At 41.5% G+C, this 24,605-nt stretch overlaps 1 protein-coding gene and 1 long non-coding RNA gene across 2 annotated transcripts in view; one reads left to right on the top strand and one right to left on the bottom strand.

Moving 5' to 3' along the window:
• LOC121191840 (NACHT, LRR and PYD domains-containing protein 12-like) overlaps positions 1-24,605 on the top strand; it is a gene marked incomplete at its 5' end in the record, with an annotated part of 190,187 nt that overhangs the window by 82,084 nt on the left and 83,498 nt on the right. The window lies entirely within an intron of this gene.
• On the bottom strand, positions 19,884-22,979 carry LOC121191865. Its single transcript, XR_005895148.1, has 3 exons — positions 22,944-22,979; positions 21,501-21,653; positions 19,884-20,755 (listed from the first exon to the last, which is right to left on the bottom strand). It is a non-coding gene; the product is annotated as an uncharacterized LOC121191865 (long non-coding RNA).

Raw genomic sequence — 24,605 nt, 5'->3', positions numbered from 1 at the left:
ATTGTCCTATTTTAATTTTTATCTTATGGCACTTTGCACTTTTATTGTAAAGCACTTTGTGATCTTTTATCTGTGAAAAGTGCTATATAAATAAAGTTTACTTACTTACTTACTACTACCTCTGCTGAACACTTTATAATATAACAGGTCTTTAGGAGGGTCTACCCCACCCTAACCCAAACCCTCTGACAATGTTCCATCCAAACTTATTCTTCCTACTCTTCATATTGAAATGTTCATTGTAATATTCATACATGTTGCACTGATTATTCATCTGACAGCTAAATGAATGTGTGTTCCACTGGTTTCAGGCTCCAGAGCTCAGGAGATGTGAAAGTTTGGGTTGTAAATCACTCACATTCATTCAGACTGTGAGACTCAGAAACTGACATAATCAGAGCACTTTAAAACTGTGCACTCCTGACCTCTAGTGGCTGGAGTCAGTGTGACATGCTCTCACATTACACACCTTCTGTAGGCCCTCCTAAAGCCTTTTACCTCTGTTATGGAAGTTATGCCACTTTGGTCTCAATCAACAGAATTATTAAATTTATAAATGTTTTAAATGGTTGAAATACTGAGCTCAATACTTTGGGACTTATGTACTAAGATGCACTAAACCTATATACATAGTAAGGCTAATTCATTTTTCCTTTTTTTTTTGACCAATACTTTGTGCTATTAAATTCTATAGAGTTCAAACTTATCTAAACACTACAGTTAAACTTATCTTACACACTAAAGAGAGCAGAAACTTATCTACATACGAAAAAGAGTTGAAACTTGCTACAACTATGTATTTACTAACCTACCATTACTTTTAAATACTAAAAGAGTTAGAACTTATCTAAATACTGAAGAGAGCAAAAACTGTGTGTGTGTGTGTGTGTGGTACTCTCTGGCCTGTTTCATGCTGGAGTCTCACATCTCTGGGTTGTTGTATGAAGAGTCAGATATCCAGGACATGAAAAACTTCAGTGCATCAAAATCAGAGGGACGGTGAGCACCAGGCTGGGGGACGGGCCACGGGCTGTGGGAGGACTCTGGGCTGGATCATTTTACAGAGACAGTGGAGGAGAAGGAAGGTCAGACTGGATCAGCTACACCCTTTAGACTGCTGCAGCAAAGTGGGACAAATGTGTGTGGTGACCACTGAGCCACGATAAAATGCTTCTGACCAACACAAAGACAGGAGGCCGGTGAAAACCAACACTTGTCTATACATTTAGAGCACTGATGTCCTGCGGGACACTGTCTGGTATGGTCTGTGGAGCAGAGGTGGAGGGCTGGGTGCTGGGACTCTGGTCCAACAGGACAGCAGGAGTCTCAAAGTGTCTTCTTGCCGAGGGTTCTGGAGCTGGTCTCCTGCTCCCTCTGTCTCCTCCTGCATACAGCAGCCTGTTACAGAGATGGACACAGAGAGAAAGTCAAGGACCAGGTCAAACTAGTTGACTTAAAGTCCTCTCAGACTGCTGCTGTAACATCAGTGGATTCAACACGAAGCTCTGAGGAAACAGAGCAGAGGTGCTGTTACACACAGCAAACGCCACATATTTAACGAGTGTGGATGCTGCTCAGGACGACAGATGAGACCGAGTGTGGTTTACAACCTCGGCCAAACAATGAGCTGCTACAGCCCACTCCACAAAGCCTCCATTCACAGCAACAGCCAAGGAAATCACACACATAACACTCCAGCACACACCTCCACTCCACACTTCCACCATCCACAGCTCTCATCAACATACAACCACTCCCACTGGTCTCTGAACAGCAGCCACTCATCAAACTTACTGTTCACTTAGCATAAAGCACCGACCGAGGCCCAACCAAATGCACGCTCAGCACAACCGTTCAGCGTCAGGAGGACAAACAATCAGTGGGACGGCTGTCTGCAGGACAACCAGAGAAACTGAAGACAGGTGTTTCTGCTGCTCTCAGCAGAGGGACAGAGGCCCATATCAGGACTTTACAGGCAAAGCCACATCTCAGCAACGTGGGGATATGATGTGACTGGCAGCCATGGCAACACTGGACAGGACCAAGTTAAACTGACAGGATGTCAATCCTGGAGGTGGGAGGCATCGCCAGTCTGTAACGTTTTACTATCTAATATCTCCACTGACTCCCTTCAAACTAAATGCAAATAAACTCTTTCATGTATAGTAATAAAGGAAAAATCTATTTTTTCCATCAATCCCTCACAGTTCAGCTTCAGTAGTGACCATTTGTTCAGATTTAAAATCAAAATGAAAATAATGTACACCAGCAAAACAAGTCCATTGTCTACACAACGTCTTTGTCTTTTCTTGAGGGTCATAACTGTGTGATTGTATTAGTGTAGAACTTGATGGGTTGATGATTAATAATTATTTTGTATTTTTCAACTAATCATAAAACTATTTATAGTTTTATGCCACATGTGCTCGTGAGTGTTTGTTTCCCTTCAATCTTACATGAACATTTTATAATATGTAACCAGTGGAATCACTGAGGTTAATGACAATTATGCTCATTTAAAAACATTAGGTATTAAAGCACTAAATCAAACTAAAGATAATCTTCAAAATCTGATTATTTCAAATCAGCACAAGCTCATAACAAATCTAACAGGATCCATATTTTTGCCCAGACAGTAAAAGAAAGGAGTCTCACCCTGTTGGTGCCGGTGCTCATCTGGCTCCTGGTGGACTCTCTCCTCCAGTAGCTGTGGTCACGGAGGTGAGAAGGCAGATCACACATCTGGAAGCATTAACACAGAGTTTAGGATGGAGCTCTGCTTAACTCATATTTTTGACTCAACACTCAATAAATGTGTTACTCCCTTCAACCTGCTGAGCTCACTGATGTTTCCCTTCATTAGAAAAACATTTTTCTACTCTGTGTGGAAATGTCCCTTTTTTTTCTCTTTCCTTTCCTAATTTATCTGCTTATTTCTTTATTCATTGCTGTAATGTCACATTAAAACTTGACAGTACAGAAACAACAACAACATAAAAAGTCATCACTTATACACTGGCCAATAAAATAATGAATGTGGGTTCATCTACAGAAAAATGTCCGGCTCAAAGTGGAAACTACTGTATCTTTAAAAGCAGCAATTTACTGAAGGTGGAGGATGAATGCAAACCTGTGCAATATGCAAGATTTAATTTTCCCTAAGAAGTTTAAACAAGCTAACACTGAATGTGTTTGCTTTAAAAGCAGGTTGACAGCTGGGCAGGGTTACTTCTGTCTGAAAGTTACATTTAATTCAATAAAAGAAATGAATATTATGCTTTGATTGGGGTTGAATGATTTTTTTGCTTTGCATCTAACGCTATTGATTTGCACAAAAACATGAAGGAAAGAAAAAAGTGGTGTGGAGCTTTGTATAAAGAACACAATGGATTTGACTTTGTTCAATAAAATGATGCTGAGCTTCTGTAACACAACAGATTGTGGAGGATACTTTTGTTCCATTACTCTGTGTGAATTTACAGCAACCATAGCAGCTCATGCAGAGGCACATTAAAGGCTTTACCATGCACAGTGACTGTAACCCTGACTAAAAAACTAAATACCTGAGGCTGTGATGTTCCTGGTAAGTTTATCCTGCAAAGAAGATCAAGGGAGATCATGGCTGGATAAAGTCACTCTGGGCAGTGGGGGCAAAAATGATGTGTGGCCCCACCTGAGTCCTCTTTACCTCACTCTATATGTCCTACACCAACTAGTGATCTTATGATGGAAAACTACAAAGCCCCAGGTTTGATGTGTGTTAGTTTAAGATCATTACAAAAAAGAGAGAGATGATAGAGAGACTCTCTCTCATCATTTCATTTGATATTTATAAAACTGAGACACACATTTCAAAACAAGGGGGTTTCAGGGTCTGAGGACCTATAGGGCAGCCTGCTTGGCCTGGTTGGCAGTTCAGCCTTGAACGTTTCCAGTTTGTCTCTTTTTCTTGTACTATATGGACACAAGGCTCATTTTTTAACACAGCATAGTCCGAATTTTTTATTTGTCACCTTTCTGTTCAGGGCTAGTTCAGGTTTCCCTCCCCCTTCCTTTTGTATCCTGTATGTCCCCTGCCTTGTGTGTATTGTTTGTCCTCGTTTGTCTGTTTGGTCGGTGGTGGTGTGTGTGTGTGGCTCTCTTGCCAGGATTGAGCGTGGGGACGTCACGTTCTCAACCAGTAATTGACACAGCTGTTCTGATTCTTGTACTCATCTTGTCCTCCCTCTGTTCCTGTAGGATCACCTGTCCATTCTCCACTGCCAGGATAATCATTCCCGGACACCTGCTCCCCCCGCTCCATCAACCATTCCACCCATTACCTTCTACCTGCAACGGACTTTGCCTTGCCTCAGCCGAGAGCAGCCTCACTTCCCCACCACGCCATTTTCTCAATAAAAGTGGACTCTGCACTTCATTGTCTCAGAGTCCTGCATTTGGGTCCTTCGTGGTTAACACGGTTGCTTCCCACTTCGCCACAACACTTTCATCCCATTACATGTGAATGAGTACCATCATTTTTGAAGCTGTTGCACAGGTGTCTACCTGTATGTGTATTTTTCCTGTTGTTGCTGTCTCTCATTTGACTTGTTTACTAATAGTTTATACAATAGTTTGATCAAGTGTAGTCAACGTTTCACTTTTTTTATTTTTTTACACAAGCTGATCTCCTAAATCTATTCAACATCCCATATATACATTGTATGTTTATTTTTGTTATAAACAACCAGTCCATCTGTAGCTTCCTGTATTGTTCACTTTATTGCTCTGCTTGCTAAAAAAAAAAAAAAGAAGGGATTTTAAATCTCAGTGGGTTTAAATGATTGAAAATAGTTCTATTAGTTTCAGAGACTTGCAGTTAATACCCACTCTGTTTTCCTGTTTCAGTCGTTCTCTCTCATCTTTTCTTGGAAACCTTCATTTTTGCATCCTCAGAGTTAAAAGCCAACACCTGGAAGTCACTGATCTGAAACAAGGACAATAAAAACATACAGTGGGTACGGAAAGTGTTCAAAACCCCTTACATTTTTCACTCTTTGTTAAATTGCAGCCACTTGCTAAAATCATTAGCATGGTCATCATTTTTTCCCTCATTAATGTACACACAGGCCCCCATATTGACAGAGAAACACAACATTGTGGAAATTTTTGCAGATTTATTAAAAAAGAAAAACTGAAATATCACACGGCCATAAGTATTCAGACCCTTTGCTCAGTATTTAGCAGAAGCACGCTTTTGAGCTAAGGGCAACAAAGAGTGAAAAATCTAAGGGGGTCTGAATACTTTCCATACCCACTGTAAGCTCATTATTTCAGATTTATTCATACAAAAGTCAGTTATCACCATGGGTCTAAAAAAGCTACAGTGACAGATGCAAATAATGAGTGGACCATACAGAAAAACATGTGTTTCTATCACATTAACCTGTAGCTCTTTCTTTCCAACACTGATGCATATCATATATCATATATCATATCATATCATATCATATCATATCATATCATATCAGTACAGGTGAGTGAGGTCTGTCACATTCAACAACATGATACCAGGAAGTCAAAGTGGAAGCACTGGGATCTAAAATCATTCTGGGACGGATGTGACTTCTCTCTGTTAGTTTCAACAACATAGTGTCCCAGTGTTCAGAATAAAATCTATAAATAAATGAAGATATTTTCAACAGCTAACTGTTGTTGTGAAGACATTTGAGTCGCAAGGACTTTGATATGTATTTTACAAGTAAATTAAGATATATACAAACGAAGTATTAACATTTATACAAAACACAGTGCAGTTTATAAAATGAGTAAAAATAGTTCTATGCAGCTGAATAAAATATTTAAATGCTGCCTTCACATTACCTACTTTTACTTTGATAATTAAAGAACATTTTGCTGACAATGCTACAGACTTTCACTGAAGTAACATCAGCTGCTAACAGTAATGTAAAAGACAGTTTACATGACATTTGTTCATCACACAGGTCCAACATAATGTCTGTCAGTCAGAGCAAGGTAAAGAGACTGAAACATATTTAATTAGAACGTTCATCAGGACTAAAGAAGAAGAAGTATGGTGAATAATAATATATGTCTTGTGTACTTTGTACAGCAGACACATAATGATGCCTCAACTTACTGCATAACTATGAACCTCCAAGATCTGCTCCATCACACCACATGATGGAGCTGATTAATCTGATTTATCACTTTGGGTTCAGCATCTGTGAATGAATAAAAAAAGACAAAGTCCAGGTGGAGGGTGGAGGACGTGGAGGAGTCTCAGTGTGTCTGCAGAGACTGTGTAGAAGGACAGAGCAGCAGCAGAACAGTCCAGATACACTGATGATTCTCTTTCAGATCCAGAGGAACACACAGGGATGATGGTGGACTTGACAGTGGAGCTGTTCTCAGAGCAGTTCAGACTGCAGCACTGAGAGTCTTCTCCACTTCTTCTGGTTCCTCTGTCAGTCACTGCTGGATGAAGCTCTCCTCTCCACTCTACCTCCCAGTAACATGGACCAATCAGAGCCTCTCTACACACAAGCTGCTGCTGCTTCAACCTCTCTGGATCATCAGGACACAGCTCGTCCTCTCTCAACACACACACTGTCCTCTTCACTCTCTCCTTTAGAAAGATCACAGCCTCCAGCTGTTGAGAGAAGAAGACAGACAACAGAGGTGATAAATCAGTGTTTACAGAGACTCACTTCATCAGCTGTCAGTCACTGATGCAGCACATCCAGTATAAAGAGCAGCAGGGACTTCAGTCCTGTTCAGAGCAGAAGTGGAGCAGCTGTGTAGTGTAGCAGCTTCCTCTCAGCTCTCATGTTAACGTATTGGAGTGAAGACACTGAGCTGGAAGCTCACACACCTGCAGAGACTTTTAGCATCAAGTCTGTTTACTCTGAACATTTCACTCAAGTCCACAGTGGAAATAAACTGCTGAGTCATGAAGCTTCATTACTGCACAAACAGTTTAGTGATGGATTCACTGCTGTTACATGTCAACTCATGTTCCATTTAAAGAAAGAGTCTCTGTGTGTTGATGAACATCTGATCTGCTTCTGAAATATCAGCTGACAAATAAACATGGAGGCTGTCACTGAAAGTATCTGACAGATGGACAGATATACAGATGTGATCACTGGACTTCAGCAGAGGTTCTGCTCTGTATCAGACCACATGCTGACAAAATGTCATGATGCTTCTCTGAAATCAGAGCCAGTGATTTGCAGGCTGCAGTCAGACTGATCTCAGAGCTGTGACAAAGATCAAACTCATCAATTCTTTAGTGTTGAAATGAGACAACAAACAGTCTCAGATTAGATGTGATGGTAGGACAGTTGGACCAATGAGGACAACTGTCTCTACACATCCTGTGAGGCTGTCAGCTGTGATCCAGCTTTATTTCCTGTTGACATGAACACAACAACAGATCACAATTAGCTTGTGGCTGCTGTGATTGGCTGACTGTCCTCTGCGTCTCTGTCTTTCTGTCCCATCCTGAGGCCTGTCCCCGTTCTCCTCTCACAGCTTCAATGAGGAAAGCAGCCACTGAGAAGGTTGGAGGTTTACAGGAGACACTGGATCTTTGCTTTGATATGAACTGTGTTTAGTACAATACAGCTGAAAGCAGCATGGACTGACTCCAACCCTCTACTGACCTCAGAGTCTGCAGTCCACAGTCTGGACTCTCCACAAGATCAGACAGATGCTTCACTCCTGAATCCTGCAGGTTGTTTCCCCACAGGTCCAGGTCTCTCAGATGGGAGGGGTTGGACTTCAGAGCTGAGGCCAGAGAAGCACAGCTGATCTCTGACAAACTGCAGCGCCTCAACCTGAATAAAGAATAAAAGATGTGAGTTTAGGAGACAAAGTTCCTGCTTGAAAGCGTTGAGTGTTTCATCATCTGTTCAGAGCTGAAGAAGGTTGAGAATGTACAAGTTTGGAAAATGGAAACTCCAAACACCTGAACCAACAGGATGCAGCTTAAAAACAGTCAGATACTAAAAGTCAAACACAGCTCTCATTAATATTAATGACAACATGCTGCTGCTTCAATAAAGACATAGTGACTTCAGCTCGGTAGCTTTGTTGTCCCCAGTGTCTGCTGCTTGACCTTGTCCTTATGAACAGTCAACTTAGAAATTTAAAGGATGGAAGCAACCTGACGCTCACTGTATCCCTCTGCCAGTAAAGCCAGAATTTTCCTCTTTTTTCTCTCTTTTCCTCAAACAAAACTTTCCTTTTCAACTGTTTTGCCATGGTCAATAGTTATTTTTTTGATTGCTATTACTTTTGAGGTACTACCAGCACTGTTTGTGCCATCCATCCAGTCCTATTGCAAGAGCATAGTGATGACCACAGCAGTGGTTTTTATACTTTTCCTCATTAAATAGGATTTGGTTCAGGTGATCACCTAATCAGTACCTCATTAAGTAGACTGAGGTGTGCTTGTGTTGGAATTCAACATACACAGGAGTGGAATGGCTGTCATACCTGTAGAGATATTGATTTCAGAAGAATTTGCAGTGGTCTCTCAATTTTTTCCAAACCTGTATCTGAGTCACTTTGACTTTAGTCTCATCACTTTCTAGTCGTGTTGGAAGAAGAAAATACTGAATATATATTTGTTGATGTGAGTGTGGAAAAAACTTGGATGTGATTTAAAGAGTGAAGCTTTTTTCTTGTTAAATGAAGCTTTGAAATCTGTAGCTCAACATTGCTCTGCCACAGTCAGTGGACTAAACCACAGAAGAAGAAAACAGACTTTACCATGAAGATCCTCAGTGTGGATCAGTATAATATGAGTGTGATGTCTGCACTTTACTGTCAGCACAACTTTCACATCATATTCATCTCAGCACACAAGTAAACAATGGAGTCTGACCTCAGAGTCTCCAGTCCACAGTCTGGACTCTGCAGAAAACCACACAGATCCTTCACTCCTGAATCCTGCAGGTTGCTGTCACTCAGGTCCAGGTGTCTCAGATGGGAGGGGTTGGACTTCAGAGCTGAGGCCAGAGAAGCACAGCTGATCTCTGACAACCTGCAGTAACTCAACCTGAATAAAGAATAAAAGATGTGAGTTTAGGAGACAAAGTTCCTGCTTGAAAGCGTTGAGTGTTTCATCATCTGTTCAGAGCTGAAGAAGGTTGAGAATGTACAAGTTTGGAAAATGGAAACTCCAAACACCTGAACCAACAGGATGCAGCTTAAAAACAGTCAGATACTAAAAGTCAAACACAGCTCTCATTAACTTCAGTCACTATAAACATCACAGATCATAAAGCAAAGAGTGAAGAAACATTTCTTTCTGTCTTAATGTGGAATATTTGCTTTGTATGTGAAGAAATATAAAAGTCAACTGAAGGTGAAGATGAAATTGTTCCAAAGTAAAGAGTCAGTTAGCAAGTGTTGGATTTTGAATCTTCATTCAATGAGTTTGAAATATGAAGCTGAACAAGATGCTCAGTGTGGATCAGCATCAAATCTCTGAGCTCAAATCTCCTTCAAAAAGTCCCACATTCACACTCAGGTTTAACAGTTTGGAAGAAAGTTTTCAAAGTGTTCACTAAGGTTTCAAATGAAATCTTTCATATTGTGTGAAATCATAGTTTGAGCCTTTGATGTTTTGAGTGTGACTGAAGTTTGTGTTGAGAGTTTGAGAAGCTGCAGACATTCAGCACATGTGCAGTGTGTTGAATGAGACATTTCATCACATTCCAGTCATGTGTCTTTGGTCCAAAGCAAGTTCAGCTTCATCCAACACTCTCTGCTCACACATTTGAATCTGCTGTTCCAGCATTGCATTCTGGGATTCCTGGCCCCACCTTCCTGGTGGTTGTCAGCTTAGGGGGGGTCTGTGTCCCACAGTTTGTGTCGCTGAGACAAAGACACAGTGGGACGTTGACACCCAGTGGGCTCAGTGATTGGTCGGCTGTGTGGAGCTGAGAAAGGAGCCAGGGTTTGAACTTCTCTCTCTGCTCTGTTTTCATTGCTTCCACAAATATTTGTGTCCCTGTTCAGCTCAGCAGCTGAGTGTAGCTCTATGAATGTCTTCAGGGACACTGTGTGAAAATGTCCTCTCCGTATTTAAACCATGGTGACGTGTCCTCTCTGTGACAGCAGGCTTTTCACTGTGCCTGTGAGTGAGGCCATTGGGAGCAGCTATGAACACTTGTGTCTTCAGACCTGCTCACACGTGTTGTACAGATCAGTTCATGTCAAACATCCTGATCTCAATGAGACTTTGTGAATAACACAAGCTCAACTCAGTCAAACTGCTGACACTGTCAATGTGGACTGTAAGAGTCAGAATCCAAATCATTTTCAAAGCTTTAAAAATCACTTTGAAAATCAGAGTCAGCACTTTCACAACTTCCTTTCAACCATTTCACACTTTGAATGTTAGAAATTCTGAAGGAGATTTGACCTAATAAATACTGAATAAAGCACAACTTTCACATCATATTCATCTCAGCACACAAGTAAACAATGGAGTCTGACCTCAGAGTCTCCAGTCCACAGTCTGGACTCTGCAGAAAACCACACAGATGCTTCACTCCTGAATCCTGCAGGTTGTTTCCACTCAGGTCCAGGTGTCTCAGATGGGAGGGGTTGGACTTCAGAGCTGAGGCCAGAGAAGCACAGCTGATCTCTGACAAACTGCAGTGACTCAATCTGAGTAAAGAATAAAAGATGTGAGTTTAGGAGACAAAGTTCCTGCTTGAAAGCGTTGAGTGTTTCATCATCTGTTCAGAGCTGAAGAAGGTTGAGAATGTACAAGTTTGGAAAATGGAAACTCCAAACACCTGAACCAACAGGATGCAGCTTAAAAACAGTCAGATACTAAAAGTCAAACACAGCTCTCATTAATATTAATGACAACATGCTGCTGCTTCAATAAAGACATAGTGACTTCAGCTCGGTAGCTTTGTTGTCCCCAGTGTCTGCTGCTTGACCTTGTCCTTATGAACAGTCAACTTAGAAATATAAAGGATGGAAGCAACCTGACACTCACTGTATCCCTCTGCCAGTAAAGCCAGAATTTTCCTCTTTTTTCTCTCTTTTCCTCAAACAAAACTTTTCTTTTCAACTGTTTTGCAATGGTCAATAGTTATTTTATTGATTGCTATTACTTTTGAGGTACTACCAGCACTGTTTGTGCCATCCATCCAGTCCTATTGCAAGAGCATAGTGATGACCACAGCAGTGGTTTTTAGACTTTTCCTCATTAAATAGGATTTGGTTCAGGTGATCACCTAATCAGTACCTCATTAAGTAGACTGAGGTGTGCTTGTGTTGGAATTCAACATACACAGGAATGGAATGGCTGTCATACCTGTAGAGATATTGATTTCAGAAGAATTTGCAGTGGTCTCTCAATTTTTTCCAGAGCTGTTTCTGAGTCACTTTGACTTTAGTCTCATCACTTTCTAGTCGTGTTGGAAGAAGAAAATACTGAATATATATTTGTTGATGTGAGTGTGGAAAAAACTTGGATGTGATTTAAAGAGTGAAGCTTTTTTCTTGTTAAATGAAGCTTTGAAATCTGTAGCTCAACATTGCTCTGCCACAGTCAGTGGACTAAACCACAGAAGAAGAAAACAGACTTTACCATGAAGATCCTCAGTGTGGATCAGTATAATATGAGTGTGATGTCTGCACTTTACTGTCAGCACAACTTTCACATCATATTCATCTCAGCACACAAGTAAACAATGGAGTCTGACCTCAGAGTCTCCAGTCCACAGTCTGGACTCTGCAGAAAACCACACAGATCCTTCACTCCTGAATCCTGCAGGTTCCAGTTTTCACTCAGGTCCAGGTGTCTCAGATGGGAGGGGTTGGACTTCAGAGCTGAGGCCAGAGAAGCACAGCTGATCTCTAACAACCTGCAGTTGATCAACCTGAATAAAGAATAAAAGATGTGAGTTTAGGAGACAAAGTTCCTGCTTGAAAGCGTTGAGTGTTTCATCATCTGTTCAGAGCTGAAGAAGGTTGAGAATGTACAAGTTTGGAAAATGGAAACTCCAAACACCTGAACCAACAGGATGCAGCTTAAAAACAGTCAGATACTAAAAGTCAAACACAGCTCTCATTAACTTCAGTCACTATAAACATCACAGATCATAAAGCAAAGAGTGAAGAAACATTTCTTTCTGTCTTAATGTGGAATATTTGCTTTGTATGTGAAGAAATATAAAAGTCAACTGAAGGTGAAGATGAAATTGTTCCAAAGTAAAGAGTCAATTAGCAAGTGTTGGATTTTCAATCTTCATTCAATGAGTTTGAAATATGAAGCTGAACAAGATGCTCAGTGTGGATCAGCATCAAATCTCTGAGCTCAAATCTCCTTCAAAAAGTCCCACATTCACACTCAGGTTTAACAGTTTGGAAGAAAGTTTTCAAAGTGTTCACTAAGGTTTCAAATGAAATCTTTCATATTGTGTGAAATCATAGTTTGAGCCTTTGATGTTTTGAGTGTGACTGAAGTTTGTGTTGAGAGTTTGAGAAGCTGCAGACATTCAGCACATGTGCAGTGTGTTGAATGAGACATTTCATCACATTCCAGTCATGTGTCTTTGGTCCAAAGCAAGTTCAGCTTCATCCAACACTCTCTGCTCACACATTTGAATCTGCTGTTCCAGCATTGCATTCTGGGATTCCTGGCCCCACCTTCCTGGTGGGTGTCAGCGTCCCACAGTTTGTGTCCCTGTGACAAAGACACAGTGGGACGTTGACACCCAGTGGGCTCAGTGATTGGTCGGCTGTGTGGAGCTGAGAAAGGAGCCAGGGTTTGAACTTCTCTCTCTGCTCTGTTTTCATTGCTTCCACAAATATTTGTGTCCCTGTTCAGCTCAGCAGCTGAGTGTAGCTCTATGAATGTCTTCAGGAGACACTGTGTGAAAATGTCCTCTCCGTATTTAAACCATGGTGACGTGTCCTCTCTGTGACAGCAGGCTTTTCACTGTGCCTGTGAGTGAGGCCATTGGGAGCAGCTATGAACACTTGTGCCTTCAGACCTGCTCACACGTGTTGTACAGATCAGTTCTTGTCAAACATCCTGATCTCAATGAGACTTTGTGAATAACACAAGCTCAACTCAGTCAAACTGCTGACACTGTCAATGTGGACTGTAAGAGTCAGAATCCAAATCATTTTCAAAGCTTTAAAAATCACTTTGAAAATCAGAGTCAGCACTTTCACAACTTCCTTTCAACCATTTCACACTTTGAATGTTAGAAATTCTGAAGGAGATTTGACCTAATAAATACTGAATAAAGCACAACTTTCACATCATATTCATCTCAGCACACAAGTAAACAATGGAGTCTGACCTCAGAGTCTCCAGTCCACAGTCTGGACTCTGCAGAAAACCACACAGATCCTTCACTCCTGAATCCTGCAGGTTGTTGTAACTCAGGTCCAGGTGTCTCAGATGGGAGGGGTTGGACTTCAGAGCTGAGGCCAGAGAAGCACAGCTGATCTCTGACAAACTGCAGTGACTCAACCTGAATAAAGAATAAAAGATGTGAGTTTAGGAGACAAAGTTCCTGCTTGAAAGCGTTGAGTGTTTCATCATCTGTTCAGAGCTGAAGAAGGTTGAGAATGTACAAGTTTGGAAAATGGAAACTCCAAACACCTGAACCAACAGGATGCAGCTTAAAAACAGTCAGATACTAAAAGTCAAACACAGCTCTCATTAACTTCAGTTAGGGGTGGGTGATATGGCAAAAATATCACATCACGATTTTTTAATGGTAAAATCACAATCACGATTTTATCACAGTTCATTTTTACAGTGAAGTTAATTTAGAACCAAACTATTCTCTATGTAAAAACTTAGCCCTAAAGATAAAAGAGTCACCTCTTTCCACCGTTTGCTACTTCTCTCACACAGCGTGCTTTTATCAAAGGCTTGTGTTATAGTTGGTTGTTTCTGTGTAATGTCTTTAGCCGTTACCACTGGCTGATGTGTGGTTGGCCTCGCTGCTTGGCTCTCAGCTAATTGTTCTGGATGCTGCCTCTTCAGGTGGTTAAAGAGGTTCGTTGTGTTTGCGCTTTGTCGTTTGGAGAAAACTCAAACCAGTTCCATACGCAGTGTTGGGGAGTAACGGAATACATGTAACGACGTTACGTATTCAGAATACAAATTCAGAGTAACTGTATTCCATTACAGTTACAGTTTAAATAGATAGTATTCAGAATACAGTTACATTGTTGAAATCAATGGATTACGTGACGATACTTCTCTGTTTCACGACTTTATATTTATTCTCTAAAATGAACAAAGGCAACCCGATGCGTTTCCCAGAAGCCCCAGCTCCACGAAAACAAACGGAAATAAACGAGCTATTCGCCTGATCAGTCGGTCAGAATGGAGTCGGACGAGGAGCAGCAGGAGTGAGAGGTTGAGCCGCAGCCGGCAAAACAGAGCCGGGACAGGAATGCGTTGGCCAAAACAGAAACACCGTTACATATTCTGAATACGTAACGACGTTACATGAACTCCGTTACTCCCCAACACTGTCCATACGACTGGAGTTCTTTTTGGGGACCAACTCCAAGCTTTACCTTTCGTAGTCGGCCATGGCTACCCGCTACAGCTTGACTAAAACAGCGAGGCTAGTTAAAAAAAAAAAAAAAAAAAAATCAGCACTGCTCATACTTCACCATGATTGGTTGGTCATGTGAAGCGGGCTGTTAGTTGCCCAAGGAAAAAAAAAACTTCTCGTGCGTCTGTGCGCCAGCATAGAGCTGCAATTAATAGAATGTGCCCTATAGACGATAATACGATCTCTGTCCTCTGGCAGATCGTCAACATCAAGATCGTCTTCACGATCTAATATTGTCATATCGCACACCCCTAACTTCAGTCACTATAAACATCACAGATCATAAAGCAAAGAGTGAAGAAACATTTCTTTCTGTCTCTCAGTCTGACCTCAGAGTCTCCAGTCTACAGTGTGGACTCTCCAGAGAACCACACAGCAGCTTCACTCCTGAATCCTGCAGATTGTTGTTGTAGCTCAGGTCCAGGTGTCTCAGATGGGAGGGGTTGGACTTCAGAGCTGAGGCCAGAGAAGCACAGCTGATCTCTGACAAACTGCAGGAACTCAACCTGAATAAAGAATAAATCATGTGGATAAAAATCATTTCTAATCCAATCAGATATGTCCTAATCAATGAGCTTTCACTAACATGAGTAGAGGGACTTTGTCCTTCTCTTATTGTGGATCATCATAATGTCAGCCTTCTACACACATCATCCAAATGTCACCACAACATTCATACAACTATTCATGTCAACACAGATTCATAACATGCTGCTGAGCTCAGTCAAGTCTGGAATTAGAAGATAAAGATCAAATCAGACATGTTGGACTCAAATCCTCTTCATCATTGAAGGTTTTACATGACCTTCTTCTTCCTGAACTTTGTGTCATTAAACAACATTAAAGGACAAATTCACATTTCTTGACACATTTCAGTCAGATGTCACACATTGATTTAAAGAGTCTTTGGTGGCAGTCATCCTTCCTGTGGTCCACACTAACTGTGAAGTGGTCTCCTCCTAACACAACTACACTGTAAGAAATGACTTCATGTGTTCAGCTGTAGCTGAATGAAGCTTCAGTCTGACTCAGACAAATGTGTAGAAGAATAGTGAATTCTCCCATTCTGCTCTGATATATTCAGACCTCTGATTCCTGAGTCTACTCTCCTCTACACCAGGAGAGAAAACACCTGCTTCTGTCTTATGTCTCAGAGCATAAAAGGCAGAACGTCCAGACTCATCAACAGCTTCCTACCACAGGCTGTTAGAGCACTGAACAGCTGAATCACAGACACATCCACCATTACTAACTAAAAGACAGCACTGGCACTTTAATGACAGTCTGCTGCTGTGGACATTTACTGACAATCTTGCACAATGGGCATCTTGCAGTATGTTTGGGGAGGTATGTGGGGTGGGGTCTTGGAGGTGGAGGGTCAGGGGGAGGGGGCTGTTTGCAAGGACTGAGTGTGTTTGTTTTTTTCTTTTGTATTTAATTAGTGTCCTGCCCTCACCACGCGTACCCTCACAAAACTAGACAGCCAGATAAGGTCTGTACTCCAATGAAGAATGCGAGGCGTGACTTTTCTTGCTTTTACTTAAGTCACATACACACTCTACGCAAGTTAGCTTGTTTGTATGGTAGCTGCTAACATAGAATGCTAACAACACAACACAATAAACATATCACTTTGGAAACTACACACACGCAATACTTACAGACTGTTGTGTTCTCAGGCTGAAGCGTGTGCAACCACATCATTACTGACTTGAAGTAACGGAGCAGAGCGGAGCGGCAAAGATCCGAGTTAGAATATTAACGGAAAGAGCGCTCACTCTGTCACTGTTTCCAAAAACCAAGAAAAGTACAGAACACTCACTCTGATACAATTTCTATGAACTAAAGAAAAATACATATTTTCCATTTTTATGCTTTTTAACACTTTTAAATTATTTACTTTAGATTTTATTTTTATATTTTAAAGACAGCACACTTAGTATTTATTATTACAACTTAACTGTTTTTTAAAAATAAACAGAAAAACTTAACAGCAATAATCACAACCAACTGAAAAATCTACATTTGACAAACACAACATTTAAAACATCTCCAGAAAAACACACAGCTGACCTAAAGATTATAAAATTATTTAAGAATAATGAGAATAATTTCATACTGTGTATATTTGAAAAAAACTAAACTACTAATCTACACTGACTGATAATGTTAAAGATCATGTCTGGACTTACACAGCCTTTCTGCAGTTCCCCACAGCTGGGATCAGTCTTCGTCGTCCCTCCTCTGATGTGTTGTACTTGTTCAGGTCCAACTCATCCAGAACCTCCTCTGACATCTGCAGAACGTAGGCCAGAGCTGAACAGTGGATCTCAGAGAGTCTCTTCTCTGATCTGTTCTCTGACTTCAGGAACTCTTGGATCTCCTGATGTACTGAGCGGTCCTTCATCTCCATCAGACAGTGGAAGATGTTGATGCCTCTGTCAGGAGAGATATCATCTCTCTTCATCTTCTTCAGGTTGTTGATGGCTCTCTGGATGATTTCTGGTCTGTTCTCTGTCTGACCCAGAAGGCCTCCTAAGAGTCTCTGGTTGGACTTCAGAGACAGGCCATGAAGGAAGCGAACAAACAGGTCCAGGTGGCCATTTTTACTTTGGAGGGATTTCTCCATGGCATACTTCAGGAGGTCATCGAGTGATGAGTGGCTGCTATACTTATATTTGTCCACATGTCTCAACTGGTGTCCCAGGATGAAAAGGTCTGAGTGTTCGTCATCTTGTCCAAGGAAAGTCCTCAGCTCTTCCGTCTTCCTCTCTGTGTGACAGTGGAACATGTAGACTGCAGCCAGAAACTCCTGAATGCTCAGATGAACAAAGCAGTAGACTGTTTTCTGGAAGATCACACTCTCTCTTTTAAAGATCTCTGTACAAACTCCTGAGTAAACCGAGGCCTCTGTGACATCAAGACCACACTGCTCCAGGTCTTCTTGGTAGAACATGATGTTTCCTTTCTCCAGATGTTCAAACGCCAGCCTCCCCAGCTTCAGAAGAACTTCCCTGTCAGCCTTCATCAGCTCCTGTGGACTCGTCTCATGTCCCTCATCATACTTGTGCTTCTTCTTCTTTGTCTGAACCAGCAGGAAGTGTGAGTACAGGTCAGTCAGGGTCTTGGGCAGCTCTCCTCTCTGTTCTTTGGTCAACATGTGCTCCAGAACTGTAGCAGAGATCCAGCAGAAGACTGGGATCTGACACATGATGTGGAGGCTCCTGGATGTCTTGATGTGTGAGATGATTCTGCTGGACAGCGCTTCATCACTGGATCTCCTCCTAAAGTACTCCTCCTTCTGGGCGTCAGTGAAGCCTCGTACTTCTGTTACCCTGTCAACACATGCAGGAGGGATCTGATTGGCTGCCGCAGGTCGGGAAGTTATCCAGACCAGAGCCGAGGGAAGCAGATTCCCCTGGATGAGGTTTGTCAGCAGCACGTTGACAGATGACTTCTGTGAGACATCAGACACAACCTCCCTGTTGCTGAAATCCAGTGAAAGTCTGCTTTCATCCAGGCCGTCAAAGATAAACAACACTTTACAGACAGCGAGCTTCTCTGCTGTGACCTTCTTTAATGTTGGATGGAAAACATGGAGCAGCATGAGAAGACTGTACTGCTCATCTTTGATCAGGTTCAGCTCCCTGAACGAAAGCAGAACCAGCAGACTGACGTCTTGGTTTTCAGAGCCCTCTGCCCAGTCCAGAGTGAACTTCTGCACTGAGAAGGTTTTTCCAACGCCAGCGACGCCATTCGTCAGAACGACTCTGATGCGTCTCTGTTGGTCAGGTAAGGCTTTAAAGATCTCGTAGCACTTGATTGGAGTGTCATGGAGGGTCTCCATCTTGGAAGCTGTCTCCAGCTGCCTCACCTCATGTTGGGTATTAACCTCTTCACTCTGTCCCTCTGTGATGTAGAGCTCAGTGTAGATCCTGTTGAGGAGGGTTTCACCTCCTGCTCCATCAGTTCCTTCAGTCACACGTTCACATCTCCTCCTCAGACTGATCTTATATTCATCTAAAACCTCCTGCAGACCACTATCTGCTGAAAATCTGCTGACACAGAAGAAATAATGTCAGACTAAAGAAAGAGAATCTGAGAATCTGCTAATTTCTTTCATCAGCTGCATAAAAACTAAAGACAAGCAAAGAAAAGCTTTTTCATTTTGTGGTATTTCTAATCATCTTAAATGCCAAAGCTGTATGATAGAACAAATGACTGTGTATCAAACCACAGGTCCTGTTTTCAGAGATGATGACATGAGCAGACAGATGTACAGTCTTACTTTGTACAGTGCTGCTCTGACTGACTGTCTGCAGTCCAGCTCTTGTTCTGGATCTTTCTCTCAGATTTTATATCTTATACATTTTTCAACAAATATTTGAACTTACTGAGATACTTGGATGTTTTGGGTGGATTACTGTGAGATTGTTGGGATTCTTTCAGGCTCTGATAATGTATTTTATCTTGATGATGTATTGAGTCCTATTAGCTCGTTGTCATGTTGGCAATTTAACTCAAGTGTTTCCTTTTTCAGTCTGATCAAACTTTTTTGGGAGCTACAGTCCAGTGTGAGGACATTCTGCTCCTTTCCAACAGTCATTAAATCCCAGAAACCTGACAACAAATGATTTTAGCAGCACGACCTGTGCTGAGACTAAATGTTCTGTTGATTGTTGTGAACAAATATCCAGATTTGGTTCACAATGTCTGGAAGCTGTTAAAGGCTCAGATGTGTAATTTATTAAAGTGGAACCTCCAACATGGAGACACTTTGTCCTTCTTTTCAGTGACAGGTCTACAGACTCTGGAAGTGGCAATCAGGCCCGTGTTCATACACCAACTCTCACAATGACAGAGACTGATAAAACAGTAACATGAGAAAGTTCTGCTTTATAAATCTGCTGAAAAGAGTGTGTGTGCATATTTCTGTCTGTGTGTGGACACAGAGTTTTATGGATCTGGCCCCTGGTGTCTCCCTGTTTCCTTCAAATGTGTCTGAGAACTGAATCATCCTCAGGTCAGTTTACACTAGAAACAGTTTCTTACTTTGTGTCTGAGGGTCCAGGTTCATTACTGAAGTCTGGAGGATTAAACTCTGTGGGCCAGTCCCCCTTCACAGACAGACAGCTGGATCCTGCAGACTCTGCTCTCAGTCTGTGGTCCTGACCTCTGAAAACACAAACACATTTTATTCATATCACATCAATCACTGATAAATTGTCTGAGGACAAAGTCATTATGGGAACTCTCAGCTGACGTCCTGCAGCAACGTCACCATGTAGCACTGAACACTATACTGAAGGATGGAGGCAACACACCAGCATCCATAAACAACACATATCTGTCAGTTAATTATTAAATGTTCATACTGAAGATGAAAATCTTTATAGATACTTTAAAAAGTTCAGTAATTTCCTAAGCCACCTGTTGTCTGTATTTTTTATCAGACAAACAGGAGGAAGTGTCAGATTTCTTGGGGACTATTTTGATCAGCAGATTGATCCACATTTGGTGCTATATGATGTGTCAACAGAACCTGACAGAACTTACTTTCTGCCGACTCTACATCAGCTGTTACTGTGACAATCAGCCCCTAAGAGGACTGTTTTGGACGTCTTGACAGCTGTTTTTGAACTCTTTTGGACTTTTGGTTAAACTCTTTATAGCCCTTGGACTCTTGATGACTTTTGTTCAGTTTCTTAAGTGTTGGTAGTACTTTCCTGTTTTATTTTTTAAATAATTTCACTTTGGTTCTGGTCTCTTGAGTTTTGGTTTTGACTTATCCTGTATTGATCTAGTTTCTTCTTGTCAGGGTTGAGTTAGGCCTAGAGGCCTGGTTTAGGTTTGTAACTCCACCCAGGAATGGGTGGGGATAGATATGCCTGCCTTTAAAAAGCCAGGTGAGGGTGCAGCATTAAACACTGTTACAGCCCACAGTTTGGAGGTTCACAGGTTTGTAGCAGTTCTCTTACTTTGTGTCTGAGGGTCCAGGTTCATTACTGAAGTCTGGAGGATTTAAGTCTATGGACGAGTCACTCTTCATAGACAGATAGCTGAATCCTGGACACGCTGCTCTGTCCTCTTCTTCCTCCACACAAACACTCATCTTCTGGACTTCAGTCAGTCTGAGAAGGAAACCAGTAAAACAGACTGTGAGCTCAGACACACAAAGAATCAGGACAAACAAGTCTGATCAAGAGTCACATGCAAGACTGAGAGAACAGGGATCTCTTTTGTGCGTCTACTTGAATGTTGAAACGACACACAGCCGCCTAAGAAACATTTTAAAGCCCAGAGTCCAATTACTTTTCAACCTTTTCAATGTGGGCACTATGTGTTAAAAAGGGCTTTATCTCCTTCACAGTTCTTTCTATAGTGATGACTCAAATTAAAGCTGAGACTTGGCACTTTAATGTAGTCTCCATTATATTAGTTCAAATTGAATGTGTCTGAACAAATGTGTAACTTTTCATATACTCACAGTTCAGTAGCAGGAGATACATATTTGCATATTATAGAAATGTATGATGATGATTTAACCATTTGGTTTATCCTTTCATTTTCACTTTTGGAATTTCTGGTTGTACTCACTTTGATACATCACCTCTCTTTTACTATTTTATCTTTTTTTCCCCCTTTTAATATCCTGCATAGATTTTTGGTTTTACTTGCTTCAACTCCTTTTCTCTCTTTCAACATTTTCTTATGGTTTTTCACACTTCACTTGATTTTTTTCTATTATTTTGCTTTTCTGCACAGTAGTGTCGCACAACAGTTACAAGCAGTGACGACAACTGGAAGACCTCAACACACTAAACACTGTTACAGCCCACAGTTTGGAGGTTCACAGGTTTGTAGCAGTTCTCTTACTTTGTGTCTGAGGGTCCAGGTTCATTACTAAACTTTGGAGGATTTAAGTCTATGGACGAGTCACTCTTCATAGACAGACAGCTGGATCCTGGACACTCTGCTCTGTCCTCTTCTTCCTCTACACAAACACTCATCTTCTGGACTTCAGTCAGTCTGAGAAGGAAACCAGTAAAACAGACTGTGAGCTCAGACACACAAAGAATCAGGACAAACAAGTCTGATCAAGAGTCACATGCAAGACTGAGAGAACAGGGATCTCTTTTGTGCGTCTACTTGAATGTTGAAACGACACACAGCCGCCCAAGAAACATTTAAAAGCCCAGAGTCCAATTGCTTTTTAACCAATGTGGGCACTATGTGTTAAAAAGGGCTTTATCTCCTTCACAGTTCTTTCTATAGTGACGACTCAAATTAAAGCTGAGACTTGGCACTTTAATGTAGTCTCAATTATTTTAGTTCAAATTGAATGTGTCTGAACAAATGTGTAACTTTTCATATACTCACAGTTCAGTAGCAGGAGACACAGATTTGCATATTATAGAAATGTATGGTGATGATTTAACCATTTGGTTTATCCTTTCATTTTCACTTTTGGAATTTCTGGTTGTACTCACTTTGATACATCACCTCTCTTTTACTATTTTATCTTTTTTTTTCCCTTTTAATATCCTGCATAGATTTTTGGTTTTACTTGCTTCAACTCCTTTTCTCTCAACATTTTCTTATGGTTTTTCACACTTCACTTGATTTTTTCTATTATTTTGCTTTTCTGCACAGTAGTGTCGCACAACAGTTACAAGCAGTGACGACAACTGGAAGACCTCAACACACTAAACACTGTTACAGCCCACAGTTTGGAGGTTCACAGGTTTGTAGCAGTTCTCTTACTTTGTGTCTGAGGGTCCAGATTCATTACTAAACCTTGGAGGATTTAAGTCTATGGACCAGTCACTCTTCATAGACAGACAGCTGGATCCTGGACACGCTGCTCTGTCCTCCTCTTCCTCCACACAAACACTCATCTTCTGGACTTCAGTCAGTCTGAGAAGGAAACCAGTAAAACACACTGTGAGCTCAGACACAAAGAATCAGGACAAACAAGTCTGATCAAGAGTCACATGCAAGACTGAGAGAACAGGGATCTCTTTTGTGCGTCTACTTGAATGTTGAAACGACACACAGCCACCCAAGAAACATTTTAAAGCCCAGAGTCCAATTACTTTTCAACCTTTTCAATGTGGGCACTATGTGTTAAAAAGGGCTTTATCTCCTTCACAGTTCTTTCTATAGTGACTGTTCATTCTGACTAGGAGAACATGAAGAACCACACTCAATATTCTTTCCTCCTTTTCATCCTGACTCTTCTTCCCTCTACAGTCCAAAGGGACAAAACTGACAGAGACTTTCACAGTAAAATAATAATAATGTTGTATTAACACTCACCCTGCCTCAGCCTTCAGTTTTCCTCCTCCTGCTCTGTTTAGTTCAAATGGAGTCTGAACTAACTGAATACTTTCAGTTTTACCTGCTCCTCCCCTCTCCATTTACAGAAAGTCACACAATCTACCTGTGTGTGTGTGTGTGTGTGTGTGTGTGTGTGTGTGTGTGCGTGTGCGCATGCGTGCGTGTGTTGTTTACAGGTTTAGAACTTGTTTCACTTTGTTGTAATTTATGTTTTTACAGACTTACTATAAAATAAACTATATAAATGATGTTTATTATCATTATTATAGAAGATAATGAGAGAGAAGATCCCAGCTGATCCAGTGGATCTGGATCTGTCTGTGGAACAGGTGACAGTGGATTAAGGTGAACAACCTTTCAGCCTCTGACCCTCAGCACAAGATTCCCTCAGGGCTGTGTCATGTTACCCTGACTCTTTTCTCTTTACACAAACACTTTCACATCCCATTACAGTTCAGTTACCATCCTTCAGTTCACTGATGACACCATAATAGGCCTCATCAAGTAAAAAGCAGAACTGTCAGTGGGAGCATTAGTGCCACCACAACAGCCTCCTGCTTAATACATCCAAAATCCATCAGGTACAACAACACGACCAACACTAAAACTCACAAACACAGCTCAAGAAATTCAAAGTGAAACAACAGCTGTTCCTATAGTTTTATCCCACACATCGCTCTGTTCTTATCCTCATACGAGACTCAGAACAGACTTGTTTCAGACTATGGACATTCCTCTGGGTTAACTGATAAACTCCAGAGGGAGTTAACAGACACACTTATCCTATGTAAACTCTGGCTCGCTGTACATCTGTTTGAATACTGTTACTGCTAAACAGGAAGTGATAAGTTGAAACATGGCTCAGCCACACAGTCGGCAGGTCTTCGATGATGGCAGCATTGATATTGATAAGATGTTGTATGTTGAAATCGGAACTCAGAGACAGGCAATAGTTCAAGTGTCTATTCCACAGGAAATCTGCTAGATAGTCAGAGGCAGGTGAGTAAACAGGCTGAACAGGATCCAGGTGAGTGTGGGAGACAGGTCCAGGTGGGTTCCCAGGTTGGAGAGGGTTGCAGGACAGAGCATGGAGGTCTGAGAGTCTGGGGAGGACAGGTGTTCCAGGAAACATGAGTGAACTGAGGTAAGGAGGCTGGTGATCCTGAGGGTACAGGGAGAAAACAGATGCAGGTCAGGCTCACAAACAACAACGCAGGTCTCTACTTAAACAAGCAAGCTAAACATTTTCTCAGTACAGTTGGTCAACGTAAGTATTCACAGAGAGAAGGTGGAGTGATGGTCAGATCCACAGCAGGTGCACAGGTGAGTTGGAGGGAAGGTTTGACGTCTCCACACTCTGTCCAACTGTCCAAACACAGACAAGACACACACACCAGCCAACTGCTGATTTCTGCAAACCAACTACCTTTGACATCTCAGATAGATGTTTTTTTCTTTTTTCAATCCACATTATATTATTCACTTGCATGGTATCCTCATATTGACAGATACATCAACCTCAGTGGCACCTCTCAACTTTCAGTCACCTCTGAGCCGTGTGTGATCTCTTTTGTGCATCTGCTTTAGTGCTGAAACGACACACAGCTGCCCAAGAAACATTTAAAAGCCCAGAGTCCAATG

This window comes from Toxotes jaculatrix, chromosome 13 (assembly GCF_017976425.1).
Source record: "Toxotes jaculatrix isolate fToxJac2 chromosome 13, fToxJac2.pri, whole genome shotgun sequence".
Lineage (NCBI taxonomy): Eukaryota > Metazoa > Chordata > Actinopteri > Toxotidae > Toxotes > Toxotes jaculatrix.
Note: the sequence above shows the minus strand (reverse complement) of the source record. Positions and strands in the feature narration are given on the sequence as shown.